Below are 17,529 nucleotides of genomic sequence, written 5' to 3' on the forward strand. Positions count from 1 at the left end.
AGAGAGAGAGAGAGACAGAGAGACAGAGAGAGAGACAGAGAGAGAGACAGAGAGAGACAGAGACACAGAGAGAGAGACAGAGACAGACAGACAGAGAGAGAGAGACAGAGAGAGAGAGAGAGACAGAGACAGAGACAGAGAGAGAGACAGAGACAGAGAGAGAGAGACAGAGACAGAGACAGAGAGACAGAGACAGAGAGAGACAGAGACAGAGAGAGACAGAGAGACAGACAGAGAGACAGAGAAAGAGACAGAGAGACAGAGATAGAGACAGACAGACAGAGAGACAGACAGAGACAGACAGAGAGAGGGAGGGAGAAAAAGAGAGGGAGAGAGACAGAGGGAGACAGAGACAGGTGGAGAGAGACAGAGATCTGGATTTGAAGGAACCTGACTCCAAAAAAGACTACTAGGTGTTAAAGCCAGAACTTTAAGTTTCCTTGGATTTAAGATAAGCTCTGTATCCACTACCCCTCTATGATAAGTGATGTGCTGTTAAAGTGCATAATCAGCAATATTAAGTCATAAGTTATAAGAATTGCTATTTTATCCTGCTCTTTTCTGCTATGCATCCTAACTTTTCTGGCCCCTGAAGCCACTATCCCTGCCACACTCCAGCTGTCTGCCTCCTGGATGATCCTTCACCCTGCAGCCCCTCCCCAGTATTTAGCATGTAGTAAATGCTTGCTGACTCATCCTTAGAAAGGGGCACAGAAGAAAGAACCAGTTGTTGAGAGAGTCAAGGTCACCGTGGACTAGTTAAGAAACAGAGAATGTGCACCTCCCCCCCCCCCAGAGGATTACCAAGGTGTGAAAGGCAGGGGCTCATAGAATGATGATTATTACAGAATCCCCTTTCCTGGGGGATGGCGAAGGGATAAGCTCAGAAGTAATATAAGGCCGCATGAGACCATGAAATACTAGAACAGGGTGATCTACAGCCTGCTGATGGCACATTGAACCAGTCACTTGGAAGATGATGCTTTGAGGACTAACTACGGAATCTTTCTGTGACTGGAGCCGTGGGCGCAAGCAGTAAGTCTTTGCTTTTTGTCTGTATTCATGGGAATTACTTAAAAAATGTTTCTTGATTGACTGATTAGTGTAGAGATTACTGTCAGAGAAGGGTTTCCCAAGGTATATTAGAATCCCCTTCCCTATAACCCTAATTTTAAAGTCCACATAAATTTCATCTGTTTATGGTCCTTGATCAGTGCACCAGTGGGAGCCAAATGAATGAAAGAAAACATTTTTCTTTCCTTGAAAAGAATTAACAAGGACCCTATTGGGCCGTGGAGTCCTGCCTTTCTCTAACCCTGAATTAGCACATGACTAGAACAGTCTACCACTGCCACGGGAACAGATGGGTACACACCCAAGAAGCCGCACCTCTCACGAGCTTCTCAGAAATGACTTTTTTAAATTTTCCAAAAGGATTATCTCAAAAGGGTTGCCTCTGGAGAGATGGTGAGTTGAGGCACACTTACTTATTCAAGTTTTGGTTATGTGTAACCAGAGGTAACATGTTTCCCAATCACCATCATGCTTCCCTTCCTTCCAATCCAACTTTCGAGATGCTAATGAAATGCGCTGGGCATATGGCAATAAGCAGAAGATGTTGAAATAGCAATACTCATGAGTCCCTTGGAAAAAAAAAAATGAAGACTCTCGTCATCCCCCACCCCACCCCATCCCAATCCCATGGAAAATCAAGTGCAGAATGGATTCTTGAGACACAAAGTTGGAAAAGAATAAGGACTTAAAGAAGGTCATGGAGATAGAGGGCTCAGAGCAAGTAAAACTAACCAGCACTCAAGCTGAATGTGATTTTTTTAAATAAGGGAATTCGAAACTGTTGAGAGCCGCATCAGATATAAAAATATCAGCAGCTGAGGAGTGCCAGCCAGCATATAAAAATATGAGCACTTGTCTTTTTGGACAAGTTTTATATGGTTTTCAATATCTGCGCCCATAAGGACCCAGTTTACTTTATAAAGTCCATGAGGATATCTCAGAAGATGCTTATGGCCCAAACCCATCTGATGATCATCTCTGCTGCTCTTAGAGACTGAAAAAATGTTTACAAATGGTCATAAAACACATTTTCTTTGATTTTTCCAGACCGAAGAAGCCTCGAAATAAAAGCCAAGAGACAAAGTTTGCACAACTCTGAAAAAAAAAATCTTTCCAAGAGAGAGTCTTACTCTTATTCTGGGCCAAAATCAACCTGGTCTTTGAGGAATGAAAATGTAATGTATGTTCAACCCTAAGGTTAAACACCTCTGGCAGAGTATAACAGAGGGGAAAGTGCAGACAGAGCAGATGTGGTTGTCAAGTTGGGTGGATAGAACTTATCTCTGGGTCCTGGGATTTGGTGTACTTAATACCACATTTATTTAAGAGAAGCATCATATCTTTAAAAGTGGACCGTTTCCACTCACAGCATTATTGGAAAAGGAATAAAGAAATTTATGGACAGCTATTGAGTTGACTTCATTCTCCTATATAAGCAAATTACACACAAATAACATTGTCTTGAGATTAAAATTATTACTTGGACAATTTTAAACCTCCTTTAGAAAGCAAAACAGTGGAATGGACAAATTCATAAGGTCATAGATTTATAGCTGGAAGAGATCTCAAAGCTGATCTGGTCCAACTCTTCCATTTTCCAGATAAAGAAATTGAGGAACAAAAGGTAAAGTAGTTTGCCTGCATACAGAGGCTATAAATGGTTGGAGGCAGAATTTGAATTCAGATTCTCAGACATCCAGCAATGTGCCACAAATACTCCCCAGAATGATATCCAAGAGTGTAGTCATTTCATTACTGAAATTTTGTCCTATCTCTATTCAAGCCCTATTTTACAAGGGAATTGAGACTTTCAAACACATTCAAAAGCGTTGAATTGGCTTTATAAGCTTACGGAATTGGGCTTTTAGCCTCTTTATTGTATAAATATTGTGTAAAACAAAAGGGAAGATAGTGAGGGAAAGAGAGCCCCTTACTGACCACACCACAACTGTATCTAAATGAAGTATTTGTAGAGGTGAAGGTATAGTTTATTAATAATTCAGTACAAAAAATCCAACTGTATTACAGTGAGCTAAAGGCAGGGGTTTGTTGATGAATGTTTAATAACCAGCTGTCCAGAAAACTAATGTATGCTAGACCCACTTTTAACTTTAACCTGTATTATTAACATTTTCTCCATTACTTTTTTACATATATAATAGATGGCCAACAATTAACCAAGCCCCAATTTGTAGCATTTGAAATGCTCACATTGAAAATTTAACCATAGGCTGTCCTGTATGAACTGGCTCCAGAACACACACCATTCTGTGAAGCGAAGTTGGTTGGGAATGATCTTTTTTTTTTTTTACTTCCTCCCACAGAAATTCGGAAAAAGCCCTGAATCCTTCCATTTCCCAGCTCAATTCACTCTCTGGATTTTACTACCAACAGTCTTCCCACCCTGGTTAAACCTCCACATTCACTCCTGTTCTACTGATTGATGAACCCCTCACCTGGACCCCCATTTCAGAAAGGCACCAGTCATGTTTACTTCTCTCCCATCTGGACTCACTCTCCAGACTTCCTTTCTGCCTCATTACCAAAAAGCCCAGCTATCCTTTCATCCTTTGCCCTTCCCACTCCCCTTTTCAGGCCCTCTTACACCATTAAATTGGAAGCCCTTTGAAGGTAGGCACTATCTTGTTTCGTTAGAACTGTATCCCCATGGGATTAGCGCAGTCTCTAGCACAGTACAAGTACATAATAAAGGCTTCACTTATCTATGTCTGTTTATCTCTCTAACTCTAACTTCAGTTCTAGAGAACTAGCTGGGCACTAAGGGGTTAAGTAAATTGCTTGTGGTCACACCTGTAGAATGTGTCCAACCCAGATCTTCCAGAACTGAAGTCCAGCCTTCTTTCCCTTATGTTGAGCTCCCTCTACAAAGCACTGTATAACTGTCCAGAGTTATTGTTATTACAATTATTAATTACCCTAATATTAACAGCTAAATATTTCACTGCTAGAAAGCATGGCAATGAGCCATTCAAACCACTAGAGTACCATTACTTAAGAGACGTACTATCATCCAAGAGTCTTAGGTTTCACGAAAACACCCCAACTCTGTCCACACGGGGATTTCACAAAAATGTTCTCCCCTTATCTTTTCCCTTATTGGTGTTTCAAAAATATACATCCATAAGAGGAATGCCTTACTATGTGCATGTAAGCCGTTCCCATTTGGAAGCACGTCCTGGGCCAGGATTACAGGGAGGGACAGTGGAGGAAAGGTGGAGATCCATTTAAAGAGGCATTAACTGAGAAGGCTTTTTCTAGGGCCAAAGAGAACTGAGGCTCTCAATTCATTTCCAACTTGGCTTGCATGTAGGTACACTGTGCTAGCCTGGAAAGTAACCCTTTTCAATAAGAATGACACAGGGGGAAGGAGAGAGAGGAGAAGGAACAAGCTTTATCACACTTCTACAACGTGCCAGGCCCTGTGCTGAGCATTTTACAAATATTATCTCATTTTATCTTCACAACAACCTTGGAAAGTGGGTGTTATTATGATTCCTCTATTTTATAGTTGAAGAAACTAAGGCAGTTTCTGCAAAGTAAAGTAATTTGCCCAAAGTCACTTAACTGGTCAGAATCTGAGGTCAGATTTAAATTTACATCTTCCTGACTAGGTGATGCAGTAGAGTACCAGAGTTCAAACCTGGCCTCAGACATTTACTAGCTGTGTGACCCTGGGCAAGTCACTTAACAATATTTGCCTCAGTTTCCTCATCTGTAAAATGAGCTGGAGAAGGAAATGACAAACCACTCCAGGATCTTTTCCAAGACAACCCCAGTTGGGCCACAGTCAGACACAACTGAAATTACTAAACAACAGCTTCCTGATTCTAGGCTCAGCCATCTATAGCACAGAAAGAACACTGGATTCAGAATCAAAGGGTTTCGGTCTGCATCCTGGTTCTGTCCCTTGCAAGTCGTTTAACTTCTCTAGGATTAGGAAATGTTGATATTCTTTACCCATTGACATTCTGGTTGTTTGTAATGGCAGCTTGGGTCACTTAGTATCTTGGACCATAAAGACCTGAAGAGAGACCCAGAGATAATCTAATCCAACTTTAGATAAGGACAACAAAAGCCCCGAGGACCCTCCCAACTCTCAGAGCGTGATTCCTGGAGTCCTGGTCTTGGAGTTCAGAAGACCAGAGTTCACATTCCATCTCTAACAGTTACTGATTGTGTGATCATGGCTCACTGAACAGCCTTGGGTATCAATTTCCTCATCTGCAAAATGCAGGTAGTGATACCTATAGAACCTATTTCAAAGGTTTGTTGAGAGGTTTAAATGAGATTATGGAAGTAAAGTACTTTGAAAACCTTAAAGCAGTCCACATCTGGATAAAGTTAACCATCTCTTTCTCATTTATGGAAACACATTCTCCTCTCTCACTTGATGAGACAACCTTTTTGGAGTCAGCCTGGAAAATGTTCATGATCACTCCATGAAACGAATACTGATTAACTCTGGTGCATTGGGTTCCATGAAGGGATGCAGAAAAAAGAATGTTAAGGCAAGATGAATGTCCTCAGGAACAAGTTAGAGGGACAAGGCTAGCACACATGGAACCATTTGGGAACAGTATGAAACAACTAATTACCAACCGCTAAAACATTTGTCATGGACACTGTACCATAAGAATTCAGAAAAGGAGACAGAAGTAGCAGATCAGAGAAGTAGAGGAAACAACTTTGTAGGGGAAGTGAAGCTTGAGCCGCGTCTTGGACTTCGGGTGGGATCTAGACAAGTAGAAAGGACATGAGAAAGTCATTCTAATTGAGGAAGCAACATGAGCAAAGAATTGGAGGCAGGAAAAAATTAGGCATGTAAGAGGGATGGTAACTAAAAGACTTGGATGGGAATGTAGACTACGTAGAGTGAGTAGTATAAAATAAGGTTGAGAAGGCACGGTAGTGTCCAGGTGTGGAAAGCCTTGATGTCAAGGAAAGGAATTTGAACTCTTCTCAGCAGGCAAAAGTCCTTAGGTATGCAAATACAAGCAAAAAGAAAGTCCCTTGACCTCAAGGAACTTATATTCTAATGAGAGAAGACAACATGTAAAAGTAAGCTAAAAAGGGAGAAGGGGAGAAAGAAGGAACAAAAGCTCCCGGGAAACTATAGAGAAAGTCTGGGAGGAGGGTCAGGAATGCCACCTGAAAAGGAGTGAAGACATAGGTGACCTCAGAGTTTCCTCAAAATGGAGCTTCTGAAAGGAACCAGCCAATCAGGAAAAGCCCCTTCAGGGCTAGAGGATACTTCTGATGAGGTATGGGCTCTGGGAGCCCCCTCAAACTCTCCTGGAGTCCTTGAGACTCTGGGAACCTCCCTTGGACTCTTGATTAAATCATCCCATTTGATGACGCATTTGCATAGGCAATAAGCCTTACATTGTGGCTGGGCCCATTGTTCATCTATTTCCCACCTTTGAGCCTGTCAAAATATGGATCCACCCTTGAACTGGCCTAGCCCACCATTGTCTGTAGTCTCTAGTGGCTTCCCACCCCTTAATCACTCATTGACCTCATTAACTCCTCCTGAAGACCCTCCCCAAACTCCTCCCCTAGACCACCCCTAGATTCCTCCCAGGACCTTCTGTATATAAGACCCCATCTCACACCATGTGGTATGAGAGTGCCATAGAATGCCATGTGGGTGAGAGCACCATAGAATAGGGAGAGCACCATAGAACAGTGAGAGCAGCATAGAATGACCTAGTACATAGTTACTCTGTGTCTAAGGCAAGCAAACTTTTAATAAACTTTACTTTTCTTTGGCTGAGAGAAGACTTGAGTCGAATTCATTTGGCAGGACCCAGCATGTTGGTATTTTGGGGTCTCCAGAGCAACCCTAACCTTCTTAGTGGGTAACCTCTTCACTTCCAATGTGTAAAGTCAAGGGCTGGAGTGACCTTCCAAGATGAAGAGATTTCTGGGCCATTGTAGAGAAAGCCCAGTGAGAGAATCAGGAGCAGAGCCTGGAGAGGAAAGGATAGGGGGAGATAACCTTTAGGATGAAGGATAAATTGGAGGGGGATGAAAAGTTGAAGCAGGAAGGCCCGTTGGGAGAAAATAATCAGAATAGCCTAGGTAAGTGGTAATAAAGGTTATATTATAGTGGAGTCAGTGGGAACAGGAGGGGACAGAGGCCAGAGATTCTACAAACACAGAACAGGTTGAATTGACTGAATGTGAGAAGTGAGGGAAGACAAAAAGTTAACCCCAGCATTTGGAACATATGAGACTGGGTCAATAGTAGTGTCATTAATAAAAAGAGTAAACTCAGAGAAGGAGGATCAGGTCTTGGAGAAAAGAGAACAAGCTCAGTTTAGAATACTTTGGATTGGAGGTATCCATAGGACACCAAACAAAGCTGGCTATTCTGTAACCAACTGGAGATGCAAGATGGGGGTCCAGGAAAAGGGAATTTGAGAGTAGGAGGGGATCTCAGTGACCACTGAGTCCAAGTCATACAGAACAGGAATAGTCACTAACATATCCAACAAATGATCATCTAGATACTGCATGAGGGGGAACCCATCTTCTCTCAAAGTTGCTCATCCCAATTTGAACAATTATTTTTAGGAAAAATAGTCAAGGATGTTTTTGCTACAAAGGACAATTCTCTGAGTGGTAAGGAAACTGGTACTGAAAAGTAAGAAAAAAAATCACTTTTTAAAAAGAAAGTATTACAACATAAGGTCAAGATAGGTACTTGATTTTTACATAAATGGTGATACCATAAGCAAATTAGGGGACTGTGGAATAGTCTACTTCCAAGATCTATAGATAAGGAAAGAATTTATAACCAAACAAGAGATAAAGAGCATTATGGGATGAAAAAATGGATAATTTCCCTTATATTAATTTAAACTCTTTGCACAAACAAAATCAATGCAGACAAGAATAGAAGGAAAGCAGAAAGCCGGGGGGAAATTTATAACAATTTTCTCTAATAAAGGCCTCATTTTCCAAATATATGGAGAATTGAGTTAATATTTATAAGAATACAAGTTATTCCTCAATTGATCAATGGCCAAAGAATATGAACAGGTAGTTTTCAGATGAAACAAAATTAGCTATAGTCATACAAAAATTATCTAAATCACTATCGGTTAAAGAAATGCAAATTAAAACAACTCTGAGGTGCCACATCACACCTATCAGATTGACTAACATTACAGAAAAGAAAAATGGCAAATATTGGAGGGGATGTGGGAAATTGGGACATTAATGTACTGCTATGCATTGTGAACTGATCCAACCATTCTGAAGAGCAATTTGGAACTGTGCCCAAGGGACTGTAAAACTGTGCATACCCTTTCACTCAGTAATACCTCTACAAAGAGATTTTTTTTAAAAAAGGAAAAGAACCTATATGTACAAAAACATTTATAGTGACTCTTTTTTGTGATGGCAAAGAATTGGAAATTGAGGGGATACCCATCAATAGGGAAATGGCTAAACAAGTTGAGGTATATGATTGTGATGGGATACTATTGTGTTATAAGAAATTACAAGCAGGATACTTTCAGAAAAATCTGAAAAGACTTATATGAACTGATGCAAAGTGAAGTGAGCACAACCAGGAGAGCACTTTTGTACAGTGATCAACTGTGAGTGACTTAGCTATTCTCAGCAGTACAATAATCTAAGACAATTCCACAGGAACTCATGATTAGAAATGCTATGCACCTTGAGAGAAAGAGCTGATGGCATCTGAATACAGAATGAAGCATACTATTTTTCACTTTATTTTTATGGGATTTTTTTTGTTTGTGTTTTCTTTCACAACATTACTAATATGGAAATATATTTTGCATGATTGCACATGTATAACCTATGTCAAATTGCTTACCACCTCCAGAAGGGTAAAAATACAAGAGGAAAGGAGAGTATTTGAAACTCAAAATTTTAGAAAATTAATGTTAAAAATTGTTTTTATGTGTAAAGGGAAAAATAAAATATTATTCAAAATAAAATGCTAACTAAAAATACAAGGCAAAAATGCCTTTACATGTGATGAAAAAAAAAATAATTTTTTTAAAAAAGAAGAAAAAAGAGGTCAGGACTGGAGAGCTTGGTTAAAATGTCCAAGGATAGAAGTGACTGCATACCTGATTGTTTAAATAGAAACTAGAACTGATCCTCCATCTTCCTCTCCCCATCACACCTCCAACTCAATTCTTAATGGTCCTTGCCCCATTCAATACCATCCCCCTTTGTGGAGCCAAGGCTGGCCATCTTTCACTGCCTTACTGGCTATGGAGGTTTTAGTCACCCTGCTGATCATTCACAGTTTGTACCCTTAATAGAGGTAACAGTTGAAGCCATAGTCATGAATGATATCACCAAGGGAGAAAGAAGAATGCTGAGGAATATGACCTGAAAGAATTAGGATGAGGTAAAGAAATCACTGAAGAAGGCACTGGAGTGATTAGAAAAGTAGGGGTCTTGGCAGCCAGACAGAAAAAGTGTACCTAAAGATGAAGTAGTCATTGGAAACATGTGCATCTGAGAGGCCAAAGATGATGAGGACTGGACAAGAACATCTGATTGGGTGATGAGAGGTCATCTTTGAGAAAGCACTTTAATTGTGTAAGAGGGAAAGGAACCAGACTGCAAGAAACTGAAGAAAAAATAAATGACCACAATGTGATGGCGGCAAGGGGGACAGTCTGATAAAGGCAAAACAATAAACAAGAAAAAGCTCATGATAATCTATAAAGTGGTTCAGAAGCATGAGTGGGCTTGGATTTACCCAATGTATCAATGTAAGACTTAAGAATGATGTCTAAGGTCCCCTCCTGTTCTATGAACCTCTAAATGAGTACCCTCTTCTAAGTCTTGGAGACATGATCATGACTACTCCTCTCCCCCACAGCTAGCTTTCTGAACATTGCAGTCATTTAATGAGTCAAATAACAATATACAACCTTGCAATTATTCCAGTTCTTCACAATTACAAAGATCTATTCCAGTGTTCCAAACTATAGAAACATACAAAGGATATGAATAATTCTCAAAACCCTTTTTCTAACTAATAATGAAATATTTCATACTTCAAAACACAAAATGACCATCATTCTTGTTTGGACCCTTTCTGCTCCCATGGTGATAGAAGCAGAATGGTGGAAAAGAAGCAGAATGTGCCAAGACTCACAGTTTTTAGACTGTCTGTAAATGTGAAATATCTGTCTAACAACTGATGACTTGATATACTACTAGAAGAATGGAACCACATCAATGCTGAAATTCTCCCTATAAATGAAACCAGAAATCATGAGGAAGTTTTAGCTACATAGGAAGATGACTCACAGGTTCTCCTTGGAGAGGCAAATAAAGGAATTGAGTGGAATTGGTTTCATCAAGCGCCCAAAGGCAACAAGAAACGTTATTTCAGAGGACATTTAGTCCTCTTGCCTTGCCATACTCCCAAGTACTATAAGCAAAATAATAATTTGGCATTCCTACAATCTTGCTTCCATTGTGTTACTATTTGGAGGGGAATGTTAGGATCATCTAGCCCAACCCTCCCATTTTGCAAATGAGGAAACTGGGGCCCAATAAGGATGTGGCTTACCCAAAATTAAGCATTCCAGCCTAGTCTGGCTAATTCCAGTTAGCCAGCCCTCTCTCCATTTATACTAAATTCAGCCCTCTCTCCTTTACTGCTATGCTGTCTTGTTGCCCTGTCCAGCACCTGGCATATGATAAGCTCTTAATAAATTCTTGATGACTGACTATCTGACAGCAAGTCTAAACTTCTTCTGCTGGGTTTTCAATATCCTCCAAGATCTGGACCTACCTTCCCTAGCCAATTTCATTTCCAATAGTCCCAAAACATTCTTACCACTAAAGGTACCACACTCATGTCTTCATTCCCACTTCCACGTTACCTGGAAATACTCCCTTCTTCTAAATCCTCTAAAGTCAAACTGAAGTCTCTCTTCCTCTTTGAAACATCCTCTGAGAAAATTCAGGCAAAGTCACAGTGAGTCATTCATCCAGCCCAGTTAGCCAGAAGGAGACAAGACAGGGAGGTCTGCAAACATAAGGGACAGGATCAGGTTGAGAGCATGCTGTCTGTGGAGCACTCCAGAGTCTGGGGAGAGGTTTGCACCAGGGCAAAAGACATCCCAGACCCATATCAGGGCACTGCAACGGGGACACATGCAGACTGACAGCTTACTTGCCCACTACTCAGGTCTGAGTCAGAGATCTGAAGAAGACTGAGAAGGTGACCTGAGCATGGTACTGGCATTTCTAGAGATAGGGAGGCCCTGGACCACATATTGAGAAAGGAAGAAGTTGAAAAGCAGCAGCAGCAATGTTATGGCTCAGACCCACGGATGAGATCAGGGTCTCACTTAGAGACAAGACTACAGAGGGATGACCAAAGAGAAATCTATAATACTATCACTGAGCAAACAGCTGACTGATAGGGACTGAATCTAGCAGCAGTCAACTTTTGCTCAGACACAAACCCAGAAAATTGCAGGGTTCTGACCAAAAGGGCAAAAAAACCATATTTTGCTCTAGATCTGAGAAGATCGAATGCTTGATGATCCTCAACTTATTCCTGAGATCTTGGAAGAATACAACACTCAAACACCCCAAGAAAGCCCCAATAGGACCAGTCCAGACCTTCCCTTTAGAAATGTGGCAGGGCCGAGCCCTAATATCAAGTTCAAAGTCAGGAAGTAGGCTGGAAACATAGGCAAACCAAAAGAGAACCCTCCATGAGGTGCATCATGGTGGCAAAGAAGCTCAAGACACAAACCCAGGAGAAGAGAATGACCCAACACATCTTCAAGCAAAGCCTCAGGGAAACTGGGCACAAACTCAGTGAGAATTCCTAAAAGAAATAAAGCACGAGTTTTTAAAAGTTTCAAAAATGTCCTTATAAATTGAATGAAAGAATTTGAGGGGGAAAATGGAAAAGAAATGAGAACTATGGAAGTAAAAATTGTAAAGGGACTCAACAGCTTGGCAGAAGAGGTACAAAACTTTGTCCAAACAACATGAAAATTAGAATGGACCAAACAGAAACCAATGACTTCGTGAGGCAACAAGAAATATTAAAACAAAGTGAAAAATACAGGAAAAAGGTAAAGTTTCTCACAGCAAAAACAAATGACCTAGAAAACAGATCAAGGAGAAAAAAATTTAAGAATCATTAGACAATCTGAATGGTGTGGTAGACATCATATTTCAAGAAATCTTAGAATAAAATTGCCCCTGGTGTGGCTAGGTGATGCAGTGAATAGAGCACTAACCCTGGAGTCCGGGGGACCTGGGTTCAAATCAGTTCTCAGACACTTAACACTTACTAGCCATGTGACCTTGGGCAAGTCACTTAACCTCAATTGCCCTGCCTTCCCCTCTCCAAAAAGAAAAAAGTTGCTTAGAACTCTTAGAACCAAAGGTCAAAGCAGAAATAGAAAGAATCCACCAGTCACCTCCTGAAAAAACTCTAAAGTGAAGACATCCAGGAATATTATAACCAAAATCCAGAACTTCCAGATCAAAGAAAGAAAATATACTAGAAGCAACCAAAATAATAACAATAATACGTGGACTAAGGAGCCACAGTCAGGATTACACACAATTTAGCAGCCACTATTCTAAAGGAACAGAGAACTTGGAATATAATATTCCAGAAGGCAAAGGATATGGACTTATAGCCAAGGATGGCTTACCCAGCAAAACTGAGCATAATTTACAGGGAGAGAAAAAAAAATGGATCTTTAATAAAATAGAGGCCTTCCAAGCATTCCTGATGAAAAGATTAGAGTGACTGAAAAACTTTGAAGTACAAACACAGGAACAAAGAGAAATATTAAAAGGTACATATGGATGAACAATGACAAAGGACTAATCAAAAGTAAATTGTTTACATTCAAATATTTGTAGATGATACATGTTTCCCCCTACTTCCTATCATCATCAGGAGTCATAAAGGAAGTCCAGTTAAACTAGGCCTGGTAATGATTCTGTTACGTCTTGATGATCTTCAGAAAAGAATCGAAAGAGAAGGGAAGAGGAGGAAGGGAAAGGAAGGTTAGGGGAAATTATCTTACATAATCAGAACGCATAAGGTGACATATATACAAAAAAGGAGGAGGGGTTGGGGGAGTGGCTGACACTGGGACCTCACTCTCATCTGAATTGGTCAAAAGAAGGAAGAATACATACACATACATTTGGGTGTTTCTTTGTTTTCAGCCATGCCCTACTTTCCATGATCCCATTTGGGGCTTTGTTGGCAAAGTTACTGGAGTGGCTTGCCATTTACTTCCCCAATTCATTTTCTTAAATTTAATTTAATTTTTTTAGCTTCAAATTCTCTTCCCCTCCCATATTAAAAAGAAAAGAAAAATAGAACCTATTATAAATTTGTATAGTCATACAAAACAAAACGTTTTGTTTTGTTTCCAATACGTCATTGCATGGCAATAGGCAAATTATAAAACAAACTTGGTCCAGAAACTCTCTAGTTTAAATTCATTTGAATAAACCTACACAATGTTGATTCATATGTATGTGTACAGACAGGACAACAAAATGTTAAAAGTAATTTGAAAAAAGTTTAATAAATGATCCTTTTTAAATAAAAAATAAAGAGAAAATAGTGTCAAAAAACTCAGAGAGAATATTCAGGAGGCGAGCATAGTCATCAAAGTTAAATGGAAGAGAGTGGTTGAGAAGGATGGAGATTGAGGGAAAAAAGACATCAGATTTTCCAGTTAAGAGATCATCTGTAACTTTGGAGAGGACTGTTTCACTTGAATGATATGGTTGAAAGACAGATTGCAAAGGACTAAGAAATGAGAAAGAAGAGAGAAAATAGAGGCAATGAAATTTTATAAAAGAAATTTGGCTATGAAAGGGAGAAGAGATACAGGACAATAACTTAAGAGAATGAGAGGATCTAGTGAAGGTTGTTTAAGGGCAGGGAAACTTGGGTTTCTTTTAAGACATCATGAAAGGAACCAGTAGATAGAAAGAGATTAAAGATTAGAGAGAGAAAGAGGATGGGGTCAAGGACACTTTACAAGGAGGGAGCTTCTCGTTATAAGAGACTGGAGGAAAGGAGAAGAAAATGGTGGTCGATGTCTAGTAGCAGGAAGAGAAAGGAGAATAGAGTGCTCACAGAGAATGGCCTCAATTTTTTTCTGCAAGGGAAGAGAAGATGTCTTTAGCTGAAAAGGCAGGGATAGGGGAGTTGTGGGAGACATTAGGGAAGAAGAGAAGATTTAGAAGCATCTCTTCAGGGAAGAGGATAGGCAATCAATTAGGAAGCAGTAATAGGATTGCTTACTTCAGTGAGGACCCAGTTGAGGTTAGAGGAAGAAAAAATTGTAGTGAACCCAATTGGTTAAATTCAATGGCTTATTCTAGCTCCATTCAGCAGTATATGAGTAGGAGAGAAGAAGGCAGATGGTGGAAGTAATAAAGGGTTGAATTTGGTAAGGGATGAGTGGTTATGACACAAGAGGGAAAGGAACTCAAAAACAGAGGAGCCAAGACAAGAATGAAGGAAAATAAAGTCAGAGCAGGTGTAATGGCCCAAGAAATTACTAAGAGGTAGAGTAATTGAAGGATGAAGAATAGGTTTAGGAGGGGTACAGCATCAGAGCAGACGGGACAATGAGATGTTATAAACAGATAGAGGAACATCAGAGTTTTTTGATCATAGAAGTGGAACACTTGAGAGTGAGAACCAGAACTTTGCATGTGAAAAGCAGATCATAGGATCTGGGAAAACCAAGAAACTGGGAATTTGGAATGTTTGAAGGAGCACCTACATGAATGGTGAAGTCCCCTTGCAGAAGGCCCAAGTTGAAGAGAAGGCAAAGACAGTGGGACAGGTACTGATCCCCTTGAGAAAGGAAAGGGAATGAGTGGGTCCCATTAGGTATTAGCCACCTTGATCTGACTAAATGATAAACTTTGATAGAGGGAACTTTTAGTGACCCTAGCAAAAGCAGAGTTTGCAAGTGGAAGTAGAGATGAAGGCATAATCTGACTCTTCCTCTCAGGCTAGTGCATAGGACATAGGATGTCCAACCATGGTGACCAAGGAGGCAAAATCTTCCAGAGAAGCTGAAGTGGTCCAAAATTAAAGAAATAGTTTGGGGGAGGGTGCAGTTGTTGAATGAAAATTCCAAAGGGCACAATGGAAGGGGTGGACCTAGTTGGAATAGAATACAGGAGGAGAAGGGTTTATGAAGATGAGGATTAGAGAATGGAAGGTTAGGGACAGGCAGCCAGTACTTAGGAAGGGAGGATTAAAGGTGGTGAGACTCTACTAGCCATAGGGGTAGCAATGGGTAGAAGACGAATTAGAATGCTTGGGGTCTTGGTAACTCTGTCTTAGTGTGTCTCCAAGGGGCCAGAGGGTTCCACTACTTCAGGGGAAAGGTGGGCTAAGAGAATGAAATTATTTAAAAATTAGTAGGATTCCTCAGTATAATTGGATACCTTTGAAAGTTGGTATTATAAGGCAAAGAAGAAAATCAACTACTTTTTCTCATGTGCCCCGCTCCTTGGAATGTGGGGGTTGATGATTGTATCTAGACACTCCCTTTCTCCTTCCACCAGGCATGACTCTCAGCTCTACCCCTTGCAAGAGAATCTTATGAGCAGACATGAAAAGGAACTATGTGAAAAGGTGATATAAACAACGTGGTAACCATTCTCACCAGTCAGCCATACTGCTATTTTTAAGCATGTTTTAGCCTAAAACTAGAGAAAGGAAAAGATCCACATGATGTGATCTTTCTCTGCTTTAGGAAAGTTTACAAAATATAACAAGATCTCTTTTAGCTCCTGAGCCCCAAATCAAGACAGAAACCCAACAATATAAAGGGGATCTGAACCTCTAACCCTTTCAATTTTGTTCTCACTATCCCTGTCTCTTTTAGGCAGTTCCCTATTCACAAATAATGAAATACATAGAACAGCATGGTTATGGTCAATCAGATTTTATTTAGACTCCATTAAAGCTAATTAAACAGAAATTATAGATGTAACTCTAAAGAATAGATAAGCTTTAGAACAGGAGCTCACTCTCCCTGGGAGGATGTTTTCAGTGATGATGAGACAAACAGAAATATCAGCACCATCTTTCTCAGTAAATTCAACAACCATAGTCTCTCATTTCTCAGTACCAGGTGGCACCCACATGGTTTAGCCCCTACCCCTAAGCCAGTCATGAATGCAGCAATGAGCATCTGTTCTGTTTCCCTCATCTCTTATTTAAACTGACCACCAGAATCTTCCTCCCACTCTGTTTCCCCAGGTAAATTTTGATCTCTCACGAGAGCCTCTCAGTTCCTTTCAGGATGGGGAAAAAAAATTATTACTATTCTTTTATGTCACAACCCCTCTTCTATCTACGGGTCCTGGCACTCCAAAGAATTCCTTTCTGGCTAGTCAGAAGCACTTTATTCCTCAGTGAGCATTATGCCCCATCAGAAAAAAAGAATCAACATTTACATCAGCAAAGTACTCTAAGTAAACAGAGGGAGAAAGGAGCTGTAGGCTGGAATTCTCATTCTCACCAATAGGGACTGCTGTCTTCACCCTAATGTAGTCTACATTCTCCACTTCCTCTGATTATCTGGTCAAAACGAGGCTTTAACTCCTACTCCCAGCATGGTTAGCACCATACATCATCCTCATCTTTCCACTGCCATGGAAAGCTGCACAAAATTTTGTACCCCACTTGCCACAAGTGGCTAGAAAAGCACTCTGACATTCCATGATCTTGTGACATGGCAGGAAAAAAAATACCCTGAAATTTAAAAAGCAGTTTCCCCTTTCTCCTTTCTCCCTTACTGCCTGCAAAAAAAAAGAGTAAGAGTGAAAACCTTTCCAATCAAAGGAAATGAAAACCCAGTTACTTGGCCTGCATAAATTGCCAGCTCACCCAAGTTCCTAAGGTCTCTCGGTGTTCCTCCTAGCGGGACCTTGGACCCAGGATACACGACATACTCCCGAAATATGCCTCTCTATGACCATTGCTCCTAGTTCTGTGCTGGAAGGACATGCAGAACAAATGTAGTCCCTTTTTCAAAGGGCAGCCCTTCAAATATTGGAAGACTCATGATTGTAGAGAAAGCTTTAATTTTGTCACTGTCAAAAATGTGAAATAAAGTCAGTAAGTCTCCCTGTTCTTCCAGTCTCTCAAAGCAAAGCACTTGAGAAAAGTTTCCTGGACTGAAATGGAGACAAGGGGTATGATGAGAGTTGAAAGGAGTTTTTAGAAGAATTTTCTTAAGATCACTCAAAGAATAGACTGAGTTTAAGGAGCCTGAGGCAGAAACACATTTCACAAGGTATATTTAATCTAGGCCACAGGGCTTGTGCTGGCTTTTGCTAGCTAGATGTGTACAGCCATGGGTTTGACTCACAAAAAAGAGCTAAAATAGCTCC

At 40.4% G+C, this 17,529-nt stretch overlaps 1 long non-coding RNA gene across 1 annotated transcript in view; it reads left to right on the forward strand.

The window, feature by feature from the left end:
• The first annotated feature begins 670 nt into the window (after nt 1–670).
• Nucleotides 671–17,529, forward strand: part of LOC138163736 (uncharacterized) — a 44,282-nt gene continuing 27,423 nt past the window's right edge. Inside the window, exon 1 of the long non-coding RNA XR_011168906.1 lies at nt 671–1,035. This is a non-coding gene — a long non-coding RNA (uncharacterized lncRNA). The remainder of the gene's footprint in view (nt 1,036–17,529) is intronic.

This window comes from Petaurus breviceps, unplaced genomic scaffold (assembly GCF_028583685.1).
Source record: "Petaurus breviceps papuanus isolate PSGF00001 unplaced genomic scaffold, PetGlider_PUasm1.0 126, whole genome shotgun sequence".
Lineage (NCBI taxonomy): Eukaryota > Metazoa > Chordata > Mammalia > Diprotodontia > Petauridae > Petaurus > Petaurus breviceps.